Source organism: Pagrus major, chromosome 5 (genome assembly GCF_040436345.1).
Source record: "Pagrus major chromosome 5, Pma_NU_1.0".
NCBI classification, from domain to species: domain Eukaryota; kingdom Metazoa; phylum Chordata; class Actinopteri; order Spariformes; family Sparidae; genus Pagrus; species Pagrus major.
Window position 1 is genome coordinate 4,838,263 of NC_133219.1, and position 19,286 is coordinate 4,857,548.

The following is a 19,286-nucleotide window of genomic DNA, read 5'->3' on the forward strand; positions in this document are numbered from 1 at the left end:
TGTTCTGATATGTCAAATGGTGGGGCCGTGGTGACATTCAGCGTCTTACTGAAATTAGTCCTGCATGCACAACATTTCCTACTTTGGTTGATGTTTGATCAAACTTCACCAAATTATTTGACAATACACCTGAAACCAGCAGAGTAATGTATGAGATGTTGAAACAGACAAAAGTACCCTAGTTTTGCAAATGTGTCAGAAGGCGTGTGGAAGACCACAGGTGTGGTCAAATAGTCTTTTGTGCTTATGAAGGTTCCTAACCAGAATTAGTTGAGATCCGGTCATGATAAGAGCTGTTCAAATTCTCTAAATGCTAAGGAAAGGTGCTTCAAAGCTTCCTTTCACATCTCATTTAGCATGGTCTCGTTTAGCATGGTCCAGTGTATGACCATCCTTTACGAAACAAAAGGAGATAATTCCGTCCCACAATTCCTCGAGGCAGCAACATTAAAATCGGCCCATCATTCGACTGTTCACCAAAACAAATGATCAGCTTTTCACATTACACATCAGCCTATATCAGCTCTAACAACAAAGCACAACCAATTCAACCTTTCAAGGTGTTTAGTTGTGTGGTGGTTTCTTAAACTATTACACACATAGACTTATAATCAGATCATAATCAGAAAGAAAAAGCATCACCATGAGTATCTCTATTAACATGTGATTTGTGCACAAGGAACAGCTGATAAAATTCATTGATAAGAGAGTTTATAACTACAGCTTTTAGTTTTGCTGTTTAAATGTTACATTACGTTACATTTCCATGAACGTGAAATGTTTAAAATAACTGAAAGCAGCCTCTCAAATCATAAAATCAGAGTGTATGAACTGTGTGAACCCGCCTGTGTAGGTGCATCTAATGCATCCTTTAAATATCAGGAAACAGACTGCACCTTTGACTTCAGACCAGCTTTTTGTTGGTCTAAGACGCTGTCGCTTTCTGCTGCCTCAAGATAGCAATCCTCCATCAGTGCACCTGACCACACCTCTCTTTAAGACCAACACGCCCAGGGGCGCACAGGTGGGCACAAGTACATTTGATATTTATACAACGTGGGAGCTGGGTGTGAAAATGACAACTGTCTCAGCCTGAAACTGTTGCTGCTGTGTTGCTGCAGCCCCCTCAGCACAACAGATGAAGTAGTGTTCTTCACCTGGTTATGTTTATATAGCCTGGATTAAAGAACGGAGTAAGAACAAATTCATCAAAGATTTGCATTTAGTATTCCATCTTCAGAACATTGTAGTTTCACCATGGCAGACCGACATCAATAACATCAGCCAACACATAATTATGTAGCCCAGAGTAAGTGCAGTTGGATTCCTGAAGTCCTTATGAAATGCCCTTCACGTCTTTCCTTGACCTGATGTTTTCCATCGTGGTTAAGAAAAAGTGGGTAGGAAAGGACATAGGAAGTGTCTACATCACCTTACATCTCCCCAGTAAACTGCTTCTATTCGAGAACGACTTATTTCTTTTGGCCAAAATTATGCTCAGTAATTCTTGAAAGTGTAATCAAAAGATACTGGAAAATCAAGGACACTGAAAAGCAACTTGAAGCCACTCGAGCTTAGCTTTATCTTGTTATCTCTTTATCTGTTTTACTTTATTACACACAGTAGACCAACTGCAGCGTGTAACTGCTGAGTCATGCTTGATCCCACCTGCAGAGGAAGAGCTGATTCTATCCCTGAGAAGTGAGCTGAATGTGAGAGAAAACCACCAGCCACTGCCCAGAGAAAGTCGCCTTTCACTGGCAGGGGAACCTATTACCAGCTTCATAATTTGTCAACAAGTGGTGGGAGTTGAGTTCAGTGAATTCAATGCCCTTTTGTTTTTCCCCAGTGATTTTGGTCCAGTTCAAATCAACCTTGTGTGTTTACATACAACCTCGTGGATGATTACAGAGATGCTTTTTCTCAGACTCAAAGGTCCTGTGACAGACTTAGGGCTCCATCTGGCACTAAGAGCGCAAGTGTCACTGTGAGTTTCAGACTGACACAGTTGTCATTTTCACACCCAGCCCACATTGTGTAAATAGTAAATGTGTTTGTGCTCACCTGTGTACCCCTGAGCATGTTGGTCTTAAAATGAGATGTGGTCAGGTGCATTGATGGCGCAATGCTATCTTTAGGCAGCAGAAAGTGACTGTGCCCTAGAGCAACAGAAAGCTAGTCAAAAGTCAATGGTACAGTATTTTTCCTGCTCTTTAAAGAGTGCATTGTTCAGATAGTAAGATGCTCCTACACAGGCAGGTTCACAACACGTGTACACTCTTCATTGTTTTTAGGATTAGAGAGGTTGCTTTCAGTCATTTTAAACATTTCCATGGGCAGAGTGATGTCATTTTAACAAACACATTTAAAAAGCAAGCAGGTGTGAATGGTTGTTAAGCTGTCTGGGGAGGGAAGACAACTAAACAACCATTCACACCTGGGCTCACCTAGCCCTAACAACCCACTAGTGGCCCTAACGACTCTGAAACTCAGCACTCACACGTGTCCTTAACAGCTCTGTAAGGACACTCCCACACAGAGTTTAAAAGCCTGCAGCTCCTCCAGTTAGTTAGAACTGAGGAAGCCTCTTGGATGAGAGGTGAAACATCTTCAACAAACTAAAACAAGTCCAGCTGCCAACGATACAGCACTTAGAACAACAGCTTTTAGTTTTGATTTTTAAATGTGTTTTAAAAAGAATTACCATGACCTGGATGACTGAGAACCTTGATCAACAAAACTAAAAGCTGTCGATTCCAAGTTGAAAGGACAGAGGAAACTCTGAAGCCTCTGAAATAAATATTTTAATAGTGCTGTCAAAAGAGTTAATTTAGATTAATTACAGAAAGAATAATGCGTGAAAAAATAACAGAAATTAATTGCACTCTATGAAGCTCCTTGACCTTACTTCACTGAACACCGTCAACAGCAACTTTGCAAACATAATGGAGGCAATAACTAAATGCTGCTGAGCATACTGAATGGAAAAGTCCCACTGCAGCCAGTGTTTCTAACTGTCAAATGGTTAACATTCTTTCTCAAACTGAGAATGGGCTGTGGTTAATAGTCAGACGCTAAACCATCGCTACCACCGACTGTCGCTCTCCACTCACTCACTACAAACTGCCCTGTTCCTAAAGGAGCCATGCCACCCTTAAACACCAGAATCTAAGCTTGGTGGATGACACAAAAGTCCCAGATTCTACAGTAGTCCATTCCATTTTAGCAACAGCTTAATATTAATAGTTTCAGCACAAAATTAAGTTATTTGTCAAAAATGATGAAACATTGTCAGGAAAGATCATAAAAATACCAAAACACACTGGAGTGGGGCTTCAGAAAACGCCCAGATGGAACTGTTGACAGGAGCACTGTTCTGTGCAACTTATGCAGCAAGGAATTTTCTAACCATCTGAGTATTACAAGCTCAAAATATCACCTCCTTTTAAAGTTTAGAATGTCCATTTATTCATTGATTCTACCAAAATACATTTGCATTTAAATATTTTAAAATGCTTACAGCAAATATTGGCACAATGTGACTAGTTTCGATTGATTTATCACAATGCTTGTAATGAATTAGATCAATGAGAGCTTGACAGCCCTAATTTTTAGACAGCTCTAATGGCGCTCAGGAGGATGGATGCAAACAATTTTCCTGTACAAATCTGGACTGTATGTGAATTTTCATATGTAGAAAAACACAGAACATTAATTAACATGAAATCCTGACCGATCCCCTCGACATGTCCGGAGATTAACGTAATCAGTGAATTTAAGCTGTTGCACCTCTTGCATAATGTGCAGTATGGCTTATTTAATGGAGAGATGCACTTATTGTTTAATCTGCTGGAGGATTGCTGCAATTAATGTAATTAATATTTTCCTCATGCAAGATGTGTTTAACCCACCTGGATCCCACCTGCTATTAATCAGAATGATCATTTTTATGACTCATCATGCCTGATTCAAGCATCACTATTAAACACACAGACGTGCAGCAGTGCTCAGCTAAATATCAGTGTATTTGTTCATATGCAGTCAAATTTAGTTGTTAATTGGACAGACAATTGGGAAGCTGGAGAAGCAGAGGGTCCCACGGCCACAGACCACATACCTGTCTCAGAGAAGACGAGCGCCCCTATTTAAATATCAATGCACCTGGTCCTGGCACACCTGGCTCATTAAAGGGACTAGCAGAGGACACTCTGATTGGTTTAATTTTAGGTACGCCCAAAACACACCCATGACTAATTGGGAGTCTAAATACTACCCCTTAGCACCGTGCACCTCACTTTGTGCCTAGATTATCTGCTGTTTAACTAGCAAATGGGAGTTGGACACAACCTAAACGCACTTGAGCCATGGACCATGTGCCATAGATCGTTTAAATAGGGCACAGAAAAACATGTCATGTTCACCATATTAATTAATTACCAAGCCATAACCATCTGTCTGCATCAGTTTTTTCACATTCTTTTGATAATGTTAGTTTATTTTCTAAAAATGTTTTTAAGTGAAATTCTGTCCTTATCTCACAAATTCCCCTTTTAAGTAAACACTACAGCTCGTATCCTGAATTTGGAATGGGGGTTGGTTTGCAAAACTTTCTCAATACTGTGGCACTGCTAAAATTGAGCTAAGTAAGTTACAGTATAATGTAAACTTATCGACAAACGCCACACGTAAAGATTATAAAACAGCAGTCTTATTTTGACCGGCTGTCGGAGGTTCAGCAGTTTGGTCGACTTTTGCGGATTTTGGCTCTGCTGTCAGTCATTAGTTGACATTACCAGGATTATTACGCATGTCCAACTGTAGCAATGACTGTTAGATACTGTGTACAGTCAGTAAATCATGAAATTCTTGCAGCAGGTATGAACAAGGAGCCGCTCCAACTTCTACCCCATGAAGAAACAACCAAGGCCTGCAGAGCTGGATCCTGCTGCATCAAGCCTTGGACCGAAAAACGGTGACAAGTAAGTCTAAAATGGCTGAACATCTCACTTATTGTACTTATTGTATTATAAGCCATGTGTCCTGTGAAAACCAAGTGGCTGTCTGATGAACACGTTTTTTTCGGCACTCCATGTTTCCGCTATGTGACAATATAAAATAGTTAGCGTTGTACACAACTGTTCTTTACTTTCTTCCTGAAAGAGGGCACTAAGCACTGTGGATTCCAGAATTCCAGTCCAGCCACCCCCAGTGATGAATGACCTCCCTGCCCTTTATTCTCACCTGCAGCTGGTCTCATCAACAAGCCCCCCCAGTGGATGTCTGTCTCTGTACATTACATCAGCTGACATCCTTGACCACCATCCCATGACATATATTCTCTACACTGTGAACTTTTACACATCCCATGATAAAGGGCTTTGCACAAAACTATATAACATTGTGAGTCTAATACACACATGCTTGCTATAGTATTTGTTAAAGTATTTTCTTATATTTTTATTGTAGTTTTTGTATTCTATATTCATGTTCTTTATGGTTTCAGTAATTAGCCTTCATTTTGAATGCAGCTTTTGTAGAGGGGCATTTTAGTGTTCACTATTGCAATGACATTTTTGTAAAATTTGCAAATGTTGTAATACATTTCAAAACATGAAAGGCTTTTTGTGTTGACAAAAACTGAAATGAAACATTCCAACCTGCTGGAAAGACTTTTGTCCCAGCTTTACTCAAATGTGGATTATAATGGTTGTTTAGTATGCCTGCTTACACAGACCTGTGTTTGTTACACCAACAGAATGAGCTGTTGCAACAATGCAGCTGAGGGTGAATGTATGGGTGAATAGACACATAAATAGTTGTAATTATATTGGTCTTTACCATTTTAACAACTTGCAACAATGAATTTGCGTAGAAACAAATTAAATATATAAAATAAATGACAAAACTGGTTTGAACTAACTCCTCTATTTTCGAAGCAGGTGGCTGAGACTTACAAAAAGCTTCTTTAAAGTACTAGAGAAAAGCTGAGACTTTAACTTTACCTTATTTCTAATACTAGTTAAATAGATTTTTAGTTCTTTTCAGAATTTAGTTCTTTTTAAAAGCCTAAGAGAAAAAAAACTAAACAACTGTTCCTAAAGGTGTGATATTTCACATCATCTCTACTTAAAAAATTTGTTGATGGAAAAACCTTGTAATTATTGGTAATGTTCACACTGCTGTTCTACACTAGCCAAGAAAAGACACACTCAACTGTCATGTTAAAACCTTGTTATATTTATCTTTTAATAAAAGTTCAAGTTTTACGCCCTCCATGTCGGGTTGAGTCCCAGAGGTGACCAACATCATATTGAAGTATCAATATTTGTCAAGGTATTGTATCAAAGTTACAAAATCTAGTGTTGTGATAACACTACAAGCCAGTGGCCTTAACTTCAACACACGTCATATCATCGCGCCTGACAAGGGGAGATTAACGTGTTCACCTGGGTGTTGTGTTTTATCACAGCTGTTGGTGGAGGCGGATAAATACCCGTAACTATTTCAGAGTCAATTGATGCAGGAGTAAATGGCGATTTTTCTCTGGCGGGAATGAGTCTGCCTAAAATTAAGAGACCATCTGGTGACCTGGGGCGAACTGAACAACTTGCAGCTCATTGCTCTGACAGTGGACAGTAGACAGTGGAGATGGTTACAGATTTCAGGAAGAGCCAAACCCCACTCAGTCCATCACCTTGTGTGACTCCTCAGTTGAAGAAGACAAACTATGTCTCCAACTGTGAGACCCACTGTAACTGAAGTTTTAAAACATTTTAAAAGTTAAGCTTGGACTGATACCCTTACTTCCAAATTCAATACTATCAAAATAAATAGCAGCTGTCCTCATCTTAATCAGTAAGGACAGCCACTTTTGGAGTGAGCCTCCTACCTCAGCACACAGCACTTTATATCTTTATCTTTCTGATTTAGTCCTAATCAGTACCTGGTGCTCTTTTAAATGTAGCTCCTACTGTGTTTTTATGTTGATGTGTTTTAATGTTTCTTGTTTTGACTGTGATGTTGTGTTTAATGTAATTTTTTGCACATGCAAGCAAAGACAAATGTCTGCCGTTTGCACACAAAAGGTAGACAATGTAGTATTAACTATTACTATTTCTATACCGACTCAGAATCTCATTTTAAAACCGATTATCAATTGAATGCACTATTCTACTCTTTTTCTCCAGGATATTGTGCTCCAAACCATTCACAACCAAAGTCCACTGAAATACAATGTGAAACATAACTGTCAGATAAGATGAAGTGAATTTAACAGTCTCTTGCCTGTTTTAGAAGAACAAAATGAGCAGGAGGAGGAGTGGTCAATCATTGAGTTGTGATGTCATAGCTTTGCAAATTGTGTTGGCATTATTCCCGGTACATCATCATTAATATTGCTCCAGGACAGCAACAAAGAACAATCAGAAGCAAGCCATCATGGCCGGTTGTTTTTGATCACTTTCTGTTGCTTGAAAACTGAAATGCTACGGTTTTAATTTCACTGCTTTGTCCTGGATGGACAGTTACCTGTCCAGGGGAAGGCACAGAGTGTTCTTTAACTACAGCGTTTCTGATAGCAAAGAATTACGATGTGCAGTTCCACAGGGTAGTTGCTTAGGACCCCTACTATCTCTACTACTATCCTTACCAACAGTCTCCCATTAGTATTAGATAAAGCAAGAATAGGTAGGTATACGCTACAACAATGTATATTACAGCATTAACATATCAAGAATGAATTGATGTGCTGAGTACTAAGTTCAAAACAGCGGTTGAGTGGGTAAAGAAAACAAAATTTATGGTACGTGGATGTAGACATACTGTATGGTCGTAAGGTAAATCCTTAATAAAGCTTTTAATTTGGTGAAAAGCCAGTAGAAATGGCTATGTTGGAAGGCAGACTTAGGTGGACTGAACAGATTGATAATATCACAACTATAATGGTAAAAAGCACTGCCATAACCAGGAAATGTTATCGGTACGCAACATCTAGCCCTGTGAACCAAGCGGTCCAGTCTTTAGTGTTTGTACATCTTGAGTACTGTCCAGTCATTTGGTCATCTGCACGCAGCTAAGAAAGACCTAAAAAAACATGCCAGATTAGCTCTCAGTTGTTTAGTGCACACAAATGTCCCTCAAATGCATAAAACTGACCCATGACTTGCTGGAGAGAACAGATTAATAAAGCTAGTCTTCTGATTTTCTTCAGGAATGTCTATCATCTAGGTAGGTAGGTAGGTAGGTAGGTAGGTAGGGAGCTAGAGAGGTAGACAGGTAGGTAGGGAGGTAGGGAGGTAGAGAGGTAGAGAGTTAGGTAGGGAGGTAGGGAGGTAGGGAGGTAGAACATAGTACCCATTCACTGCAAAAGGAAGATTTTGACACATGCGGTCATATAGAGTCACGAAGAGCATGCAATGCAAGCCAAACTTTTATCTCACTCATAATCTACTGAAATAACGCATCAATGTGTTTGTGTTAAGTGATGGGTAGTTGTTGGGTAGCTAGCAATACCGTTATTGTTGTAACCAAACTCCTAGGAGAGATCACATCACAATCAGTGAATTTACAAGAGAGATGTAATACTCTCTCTGTTTCTCTGCAGAGCATGTGGCAGCAGGTGGGACCCCTGGAGTGAGGGGAGATTGTCCACAAGTTAATAGGTCGCTGATGGCTTCATTCTCACGGACAGATAAAAGACATTGAGAAAAAAATGCTTAAACACGTTGCCACATATACTTGGGCAGCCATTAATATACCAGTCTGTGTGGTAAACACTGCTAATTGTGACATCTGGACTTCAGGATTTGAACTTTCAATGATAGTGAGTGTATGTAAGTGAGGTCTTTTCATATAAGCTTTAAATTACAATCTTCAGACACAGACAGAGAAGAAGGAACGGCAAACAGATTTAGTGCATCAACAGTAAAATAACAACAGTATTATGATGACATTTCCAGTAATGACCTAAATCCCTCTAAATGGAGCCCTTCCCCCTCTGCACATAATCTCTGGCTCACTGCTTGTAACAGATTTAAAGACCTACAGACCTACACTCTTTGGGGCAGCAGTAGCTCACTGGCAGTAATGAGGATTTGGCTTCGGAACAGCACAGACCATAGCACGGGGTGTGGACTGGAAGCTTGAGAGGTTCCAGTTAACCTCCCGGGCACCGTAAGGTCGCCAGTGACCCTTGAGCAAGGGACAAAGCAAACTAGACAGGGCACCTAACTATATAGCAGCCCCATCACTGTTATATTTCTCTCAATAAATGCATGTCTATAGGTCCGGTGTGACGTGGATTTCGGACCAGTGTGTGAACAGACTACATTTCCACCAAGGGGATAGATAGCAAAGAAATTAAAAGCTGATTACCCATCTATATACACACACATATACACACACACACATATATACGTATACATATATATATATAATATATATATATATATATATATATATATATATATATATATATACATATATATATACACATATACATATATACATATATACATACACACACATATATATACATATACATACACACATACATATACATACACATATGTGTGTGTATATATATGTGTATATATATATATATATATATATATATATATATATATATATATATATATATATATATATATATATATATATATATATATATATATATATATATATATAAGGAAGAGGGAAGGGGACATTTTGGAATAAACAGATAAATTTAGGGAGTAGTAGGATGTGATGAGGTAGTAGTTTCCAGAATTGAGTCAATTTATTTGAGCAATCTTGTTCACCTCAGGGACAATTTTAAGATGTGAATATGTGAAATTCTCTGTTGGGTTGAAAGTAGAAGCATTAACTATTCTTCCTGTCTGATCATTAAGTAACATTGTAGATGATTTTGAATAATTAACTTTGTATCCAGATATTGTATTGAACATTGTATTGCAGTGACGCTATTACTGTCATTGATATGTAAAAAAAAAAAGTAGTGATTGCTTGGGCTGAATTTTCTATTCGTACACATGCTCTTAATTACGTTTTACAGCTCACATATATATATTTTTAGTTGCAAATGCAAGTAAAATGCTTGCACTGTCGAGCCCTGCACTCAGCCAGACCAAATGCTACCACAAGTGGTGTGAGCTCCCCTGAAAGACAGGGAGGGCCAGCTTAACTAACCCAGCCAGAGAGACGCGTAGTTGGCCCACCTTAACTAAATGCCTGCTCTGTTTACTTGAAAAATACCAATGTAAACTAATTTTCTGCAATTAGTAAAAACATAATTTTTTGTGATCTTCTTTTCTGCATTGCGGCCCACCATGCAAAAATGGCACTTTACTGTATGTTAAAGATTGTTAACTGGAATGAAGTGTTTATCTTCATATCAATCCAATAACCTCAACTGCGTAAAGAGTGAAAAGTCAAAGAGTGCCAATGTTTAAAGTGCTTGATACACTCAATATAATAAATCGATCTATACTAGGTGTAGTACAGGCAGTGTTGCCAACTTAGTGACTTTGTCGCTATATTTAGCGAGTTTTCAGACCCCTCTAGTGACTCTTTTTCAAAAAAGCGAGACTTTATTTGGAGACTTGTGGAGACTCTGACGTGAAAGCACGTATCGTTCAACGAGCAGCGGGTGCTGCCGTGGGACCGTCCCAAAGCACTCACAGGCGGCCCACTCCTCACGCAACAGTCCCTCCCAGCTGCCGTCAGAGCAGGAGAAGTTCACCCCTCATGTCCAGACTGCAAGTTGCGCATGCGCATGCGCAAAGCCGCCGCTGACTGATTTTATCTATCCCATGACATTATTCCTCTCTCCTACAGCGTCCATTACAATTAATGCATATGGCCAGTTATGCAAATTAGGTGATGACGTCATTTAGCGACTTCTAGCGACTTTTAGGACAGCCAGTAGTGACTTTCCTTACTGAGGAGTTGGCAACAGTGAGTACAGGTTCAGAGTTAGTTGACTGACGGGACACACCAACACTAGATTCAGAGTTGGAAATACACTTTCCAGTATTTGAACTACAGTGCAGACCAGATTCTCTATACCAGACAGAGTGACAGCTGGGGGGGGTGGGGGGGCTGTGCACCTTTGCTGCTCACTTAAATTTGTATTATCTCACTCAAGCACTATCTCAAAAGCAGAAAGAGATTGTAAATTATAAGTTGTTTCAATTAAAAAAAAAACACAGTTTCCTCTTTAATTTATTGCAACACCAAGTTTGATTCAAGTTTGATTCAAGTTTGATTCAACACATTTAAAAAAAAAAAACAACAACAACAACAACAACAACCACACACACACACACACACACACCTGACCACCACGACCCAGTCAGCCCTCCCTAACAAGTCTTCAGTGAACTTCCCCTCCGGAAAACAGCATCACTCTCTGGGATAGAGAGCCAGACAGGGTTCGCTATATACTGATGGTGATTGATGTGATTTCCAAAAACAAACAGAAAAAAATAAATGAACAGGATCTCAATCACAACACAATATAACAGCATCCATAAGATTATAAAGAGTCTGTGGAGTGAATTTAAGATTTCCAAATGCAAACTAGGTGGAAACATGCAAAAGAAAACAAAAAAAACAAGGACAACTTCAAGTATCTATCATTCGAAGCTCAGGATGTTATTTTCCTTGTTTTAGTACACTGGAAATCATTTTAAAATGATAAACTCCCAGGTGCTATAGTGAAATATAGTATGAGTACTCTGGGGTCTAGAGGATTAAACAACAAAGTAATATTAAATAAGAACTTTTAAATTAAAACTTAAGTGCAAAGAAGGAATTGCAAACTTAACAGACTAGCCTACAATATTAGGTGCAGCTTGTCTGTCAATAGGTCCCCACCTCATCTTCTGCGTGTTGCGTCCGCTACCACGACAGCGCAGCGTCCACTTTCTTTTAAAAATATAAGCCCGATGATGTGGCAACAGCTGTTCGATATTCAATATTGTGAAAAATGTATCATATGATGGGAAATATCGCAATATTCGATAATATTCAAGATCAGCCCAAGCCTACCTATAGCTCTTCATCCTAAAGTTCATTCTTGTTCTATAACTCCCGCAGACTGTATATAACTACTCCCTAAAATATCTGAAGTTGATCCACCGTCACCAAAGGCCAAAAATGACAATTGTTTTGCTCTGTAGACACATTTTTGATGGATGTCAGCTAAACTCACTGAACACATTGCATTTCTTGTGACTAGCTTACTTCAAAATAAAATGTTTCACCGGTTAAATGCTTCTAATGTGAAGCTGCTTCTGTAGGAAATGTTCGGTTTGCATAAACAAGTTAATTAATATAGCTCTCTGCAGATAGAGAGTGTCTTTTCCTGTCAAACACAGGTGTACCAGAAATTACTGGTGTTATCACGATCTTATTCATTGGTGGGAAAACATTAGACTATGGAATTGCAGAAACCCTACTGTCTACACGTCTAGTTGGTCTTGGAAAATATTTTTTATACGTTTTTCATACGTTTTTCAATCTGACCTGCTGAATATCAGCCACACTGGTGTGACCGATTAAAATGTTTGGTTGACTGTACAGATTTTTGGTGGTATGTGTGACCAAAGTTGCACCCTGCAGCCCTGAAGGACATGTAAGTTTACTGAGATTCATCTTTGGATATAGCCATTAGATTTTGATCTGATGCCTTGACATTAAACATAGTGTTTATTCAGACTAAAAATGTAATCACACAGTGCTGCCTTGGTGTGGGAATGCTGTTATAGGTAGCTGTTGGTAGAATGTATTACAAACTTTAAAAATGTTCTATCTTACAGTTAGAAGGACAGGGATTAGTCCCCCACTCTTTGTTCCATGTTTCCAGCTGACCTACACTACCTACATCCCTCCCCTCCCCCTCTAAAGTACTCTTCTTCTAAGCGCCATATGGCCAAAGATTAGAAAAGGCCCCATTTCAGTACATCCGAAATGTCACACTGTTACAGAATAAAAAGGAGGAAACAATACTTATGTGGTCCACTGTACACTTCAATCAGCTGGTAACACTGACTTTTCAAACATGTTTTAAAACATTTTAAATGGACGATTATTGTCCCACCGATCTCCCTGCCTCTTGTTGTCCAGCAGACTACCAGGGCCACGAAAATCTCTTCAGCGTGACTGACATGTTATTATTTCCTAAATATATGTTCAGTGGTTGCCTGATTATAATGGGCTGACTTTGTGTTTTTACAACGGTTGGTTTGTAAAAACAAACAGCCAGTGGCAGAGCAGATACCGGGGGATTGTGAGCCATAGTTTCCCCACCGGTAAACACACCACCTGGCTGTCTCTTGCAGCGAACAGCAGCTCCGGACAATGAATAAAGAGGTTGGTGTGTTGGTGTGAAGAGGTTGGAAAACAGACATTAACAAAGCGTCTGTGTGAGCTAACATTTTTAGTCAAGCATTGAGAACAAAACCAAGGAAGCCAACCAATCAGAGGTGGAGTAGGGTGGGTCTTGGGAGAACGAGACTGTCTTCTTGAGAAGTACCATTGCGCCCTCTGCTGTTCAAACAAAAACAAGGAGAGAAAGCAGAACGCATTCATACCTATTTCCCTCGTTATATCCATGAGCTTCACCAGAGAAAAGAAAAACACACGACAGGTTGGGGTAAGTATTGTCACAGACCCGATATGATATCATAGCATATTTTTATCGCAATGTCGCAAAATTCGGGATATTGTTACATTCCTAATGTAAAGCACCAAAAATGTTCAAAATATATCGTACACTTAAACGGATATATATATTTTTAGCTGTGCCTTCTTTTAGGTGGCTAAAATACATCTTGCTGTCGGTGCAGTAGCAGTAACAGTACACTGCTCTGCTTCCCTGTCAGTGCTACACACTGCTTCTCCACACAGAGGGAGAACTGACGGTCATCTACTGCAGGTAATACACTGACTAGGGGGAGGTACCTCACACAACCCCAAATCAAAAGACTCGAAATATCTTTTTAAGGTGGACAGTTAAAGCAACGGTATGTAATGTTAATGTGCCAAGCTCACTGAAGTGATTCTAAAGAAGGACAGTTGATTTTGATTCTAAAGGATAGTAGATCTTTGAGTCTCGTTCTTTCTATTTCTATTTCCTAAAATACAGATACATGCACGGTTTAGTTAGAGTTTGTAAAGTTGTTTCTTACCCAAATGTTTCCTCAAAAGATTTCTTGTTTGCCAGCTGTTGTTTAAGCGGATAATCATCGCCCAGATGACACTCGCGTTTTGCCTTGTGCATAATCTTTATAAAGTAGTGCAGAGTTTTCCCTGGAAGCTAGGTTACCTTTTAGGTTCCTTGAGCTGATTTTGGGCAGTGTTGTGGTGAACGTGGTTGAAGCATTTGCTTGGGAACATGTCTGTGGGTTCAGGAGGGTTGCTGGCTCACTAGTCACTCTCCTGACCTTGTGGTCTTTAATGCATAAATACCCACCACAACTAGCTGCGTGAGGACTGGGGGGGAGCTTAGTTAGTGCGGTTGTAGATAGATAGCAGGGAAACTCCAAACTCCAAAGATGATTATTCCTCTTTTATGTGCAGGTGAAGTTGCTGTGTTTGTGGGTTGTGTGTATGTAAAGTGTATTTGCTCGGTAGGTCATAATAAATATTTGAAATGTCTGATGTGGAGGCATTCATTTCCGCTCCATCTCAGGAGGCCCTGGATGCATGTACTAAAGAGCTGCTGCTCATTATTCACTAGAGGTTGTTGGACACAGGCTTGATCAAGCTAGGCATGTTGAGTAAAAGTAGTTCTAAAGGGAGAACAGGGAGCTTTCTACACATACAAATTTGCTACCAAAGTCAGCCAAATTTGATCTGTACTGTAGCGCAACCTATACCTGAATGACATTACATTTTACAGCAGTGTTGGTGATTGATGTCTGATGGCACTACCCAAAATTTTGTGTTTCAATCGTGTTAAGAAGATAACAGCGGCATTTTATTAATGGCCACAAGGTGGCCACAAGGTTTGCAGCTGCATTTTGAAAAATAGCTGACCAGTTTCATACTTTGTATTCTAACCTCAATGCTTGATTCAACCTAAAAATTTTACTAACATTATCATTTGTTTGCCCCAGTAGATGACCACGCCATCTTCTCTGCCGACTATTGCTAGCTTCCAAACTGGCAAAATTGAGCTAACTAGCTAGCAGGTCTACTAGCTTCCAAATTGATTAACTGCTTCTATCAACCACACAGCGACTGTGGATTTTCAAGTTTACTTTATTTAACAACATAGCCGTAGCCATGAAGAACCGGTACTCCGTCCCATTTTCCATGCTTAATAAACTCATTGAATTGTTAGCTAAAATTAAAATACCTGCTGTTGATTGGTGGTTCCAGGGCATAAACATGGGCTTCGCATATGGAGATCTGGTTAAGTATGTGCCAGGGTTATACAGGAAAGTTACTCAAGCAAATGATCCACAGCATTTCAGTAACATTACGCATGCAACAGGTGGTGCTGCCTGTAAAGCAATTTTCATGTTAAGTCTCATAAGTTCATAGTTGTAAATTTGTCGATATACATCTCCTACTCTGCTCACCCAGGCAGTAGAGTTATGCTCAGGGTCACAGGCTTCTGTGTGTGCCGAGGTTCCTTTTCCCCTCCCTACATCATATCTCAGCTATAGTGGAAGGGAGGAACAGTTGTATCAAGCAGCTGGGGCAATAAGGTGTGCTGTCTCCCAGAAAATCAAGGTAACATTCTTATTCCTCTAGCATCTAATCATCACTTTATCTCATATGAGACACATTGGCTCCAGGACAGACCTCCATATTCTCTCATTAATTACAACGTGACATAGGTAAGCCAGTTTCCACAGAGTATTTTGTAGCGGCTATGATATATTTGGGGTTCATGCATAACCTCATATGGATATTCTTTGTCAGGGTCAATAGACACTAACCAGGAAGTGTCCTTCAGGACTCGCATGGCATTATGCTGTGTTCAGACCAAACGCGCCACAAATTATTCACGCAACTAGATTACATACAAAGTCAAGGAATAATGATCACAAGTGACAATCGCGAGTTGAAAATATTGAACTCAAGTGAAATTTTCGCATGACGCTGTGTTGCGAAAGTCTATCGCTGTTGACGTTCACGCTGACGTCACGACGTTCACGTCACTGAAGTCTAGAATTGAACATGAACAACAATGGAGGAGAGGACAATAATCACTAATCGTGGCTGTTTACGGACACCCAGAGCTGTACGAAAACACATCTATTTGTACCGAGACAATATAAATATGGAGCTGCCGTGGAGGAAAGTGAGCAAGAAAGTCAGACTACCTGGTAAGTTTTGAAAATACGTCTCAGTACAGCATAGCTCTGATTGATCCGAACTCCATTCAGGGAACAAGCATTTTAAAAATTATTTTGCTTGTCATCTAGCTGACAGACCTGACGAAGCATGAATTCAGGCTTTTACAAGGCGACATTATGATGTTGTTATCCTTTTGATCCATTTATTGCAGTCAGATCACAGAGAAATCTCTTCATTTTGGGTTCAAACCAAATCGCTTTGCGGTTATTTTTAATCGCGTTATTCACGCGAGTAACGCAATGCCGATATTTTCGTCGTGATTGGTCTGAACACGGCATTACATTGTGTAACTACATGTACTGTTGAGCCCATTCTCCTTGATCAAGCTTCATTAAATGCTTCAATGTAAGGCATCACATCTCGCAAATCTCCTTTCTCATCTGGGTTGACCAGCTGAACGAAAATTCATCAACACTGTCCACCCACTCCGTATCTCGGGGATCCGATGGCCGCTCTTCTAAACTAACTTAAGTTTGTATTTGACTCACTCTTTTCCTCACTAACTCGAAAGTGTAAGCCATTGTATTTCTGGGAATCTCCTCAAAATAACTTTCAGCTTAGTCTTCAGCCATATTAGGCTAAATTCACATTCACTGACTACTGTTTTCCTGTGCCAGCTTTCCAGCTAACCATCCTCATGACATAGCCAGAGAAGCATCATGCTGTGGGGATGCTTCTCACCAGCAGGCCCTGGAAGGCTTGTAACCTGGAAGACAACCTGATTCAGTCTGCAAGAGAACTACCACTTGGGAGAAGATTTATTTTCCAGCAAGACAATGACCCGAAGCCTACCGCAAAACCTACACAGTAATGGTTTAAAGGTGCTATTTGTAAGAAAAGTAGATTTTTTAGTCTCATTCCCAACTTGTCAAATACTGACACATTGGGATTGTAGGTCGGACCAACCGCCATCCCAGTGCATCCGTTTTTGACGAGTTGGGAAACCCCTAGCGTCAGAATTTGAGGAGTTGGGAATGAGACTCAAAATCAACTTTTCTTATAAATAGGTCCTTTAAAGACAACAAGATGAATGTTCTGTAGTGGCCGAGCCAAAGCCCAGACCTCAATCCAAGAGAATTTGTGGCTGGACTTGAAAGGGCTGTTTTGCAAAGAAGAATGGAGTAAAATTGCAGTGTCCAGATGTGCAAGCCTGATTGAGACCTATCCACACAGACTTGGTGCTGTAATTGCTGCCAAAGGTGCATTTACTAAATACTGACTTAAAGGGGGTTAATACTTATATGCTTTTTTTTGTGGATTACACTTAAGAAGAGAAGATAGTTACTAATAGAGGTTAAAAGTGAAAATGATTTGACCAGATATATCTAAATAAATATTTTACAACATTTGCTGAGCTAAGAACTGGAATAATACCATTATCATACTATTATGATACTATTTCTATGGTAGATAGTGGTTCCAAAAGAGAGTGATTTTTTAATGTATTTCTTTTGACTGGTATAAAAATAACAGTCTGATTCCATCATGATGGCAGACATCTCCAAACCCGGGCATAGAAACCACAAGAGGTAATTAATAAGATATGTGACAAAGACTTAAATCACAAATGTATGATTCTCTGTAAATGTGCTCAATCTAGGCATTAATGTTTTCATGTACATAATGTTAAGTGATGTCCTGTTTACTAAGAACTCTCTGGATGTAAAAAGCTATTAAATGATTTCATAGTGAAGTCATTTTGAAGCTGTAGCCAGAGGAGGATGAGAAAAAACACTAACAGGAGTAACAGAGAGCAAATATGTCCTCAGCTGGAAAGCAGCCGTTATACCAATCTAGAGGCAATTCATCTCATCTGAATAATGACTGTGACAAAAAGGCCTGACAGACAGATCATGGACACAGTCAGGAGGATGGAGGAAAAATAAAATGATATATCTGATGTGCGTTCCACTTTTAAATGTCTGTGAAATTGGTGCAAGTATGCTATTCAGTTTTATTTATAGAATTAAAAAAACTATGCCAACACAAGAGATTAGAAATAGAAAGCTTCTCATATGAAAGCATGACTCGCCACAGGGCTGTTTGGTGCATTTTAAATGAATCAAGATGTGGTCAGAAGGAAGTCCAGGCAAATACATCACAAGTTGTTTTAGTGTAAATAGCTTTTTAAATATTTAATTCGCGCGTTTAAATTTGAACACATTTTAGTCTGTGGTCAGGAAAAGAGCCACCCGTTCTGAAACTGGCTGGAAGCAGCCAGACTCCGTTTTGGGTCGATGGGCGAGTTGATTTGTGTCTTTTGCGTCGTGACTGTAGTAAGTTTCTAACCCAGTGTTGTCCATGATGTCTCCATGTGAAGACACACTGACAGGACAACTGTCGGCTGCATTAGCTTATCACTGTCGTCCTGTATCCCGAGTGGTCTGTATGTTTCAGAAAGTCTCAGATTGTAACTTAATTTCCACTGAACTATACAGCAGAGCAGGCTTCACTGTAACGTTAGTTAACTCACCTTTGGGTTACAGGATCATGGAGTTCGAAGGCGTTCAAAGCGTTACTATAAGTCCGTGTTTGTTCGGGTTTTTTACGAATGAGCTGATACTGACGTTAGTCCTCCAAAGTTGCAAATTCACCATTTATCAAAGCGTAAATCCGTGTAAAAAATCAAAGCAGCGCAGGCTACATTTACGCTCAGCCTGGAAAAAGTGTCTTCAGACTTCGAAAGTCAATTCAACAGATATCCACTGCAGGAAACCCGAGCACAGAAGCCAACGTGTTGTTCAGCTGTAGTCACTAATGTGCGGCGGTGTTTTTCTCCAAAGGTGAGGATGGTAGCCTTGGCTTTGGGGAGTTGATTGAGTTGATGAGCTTCCATTCGGCTGCCTGCTGTAGTCTGCGGGCTGCGGGCTGAGGGCGGAGTCAACATGTCCACAGTTTGTTGAGACGGCTGTTTT

At 39.8% G+C, this 19,286-nt stretch overlaps 1 protein-coding gene across 2 annotated transcripts in view; it reads right to left on the minus strand.

Annotated features, from left to right (window-relative positions):
• Positions 1-19,172, minus strand: part of pdzd2 (PDZ domain containing 2) — a 105,195-nt gene extending 86,023 nt beyond the window's left edge. For both annotated transcript variants that reach the window (XM_073465315.1, XM_073465314.1), the window contains exon 1: positions 18,845-19,172. The gene's annotated coding sequence lies outside the window, so the exon portion shown is untranslated. The remainder of the gene's footprint in view (positions 1-18,844) is intronic.
• Between the last annotated feature and the right edge of the window lie 114 nt (positions 19,173-19,286).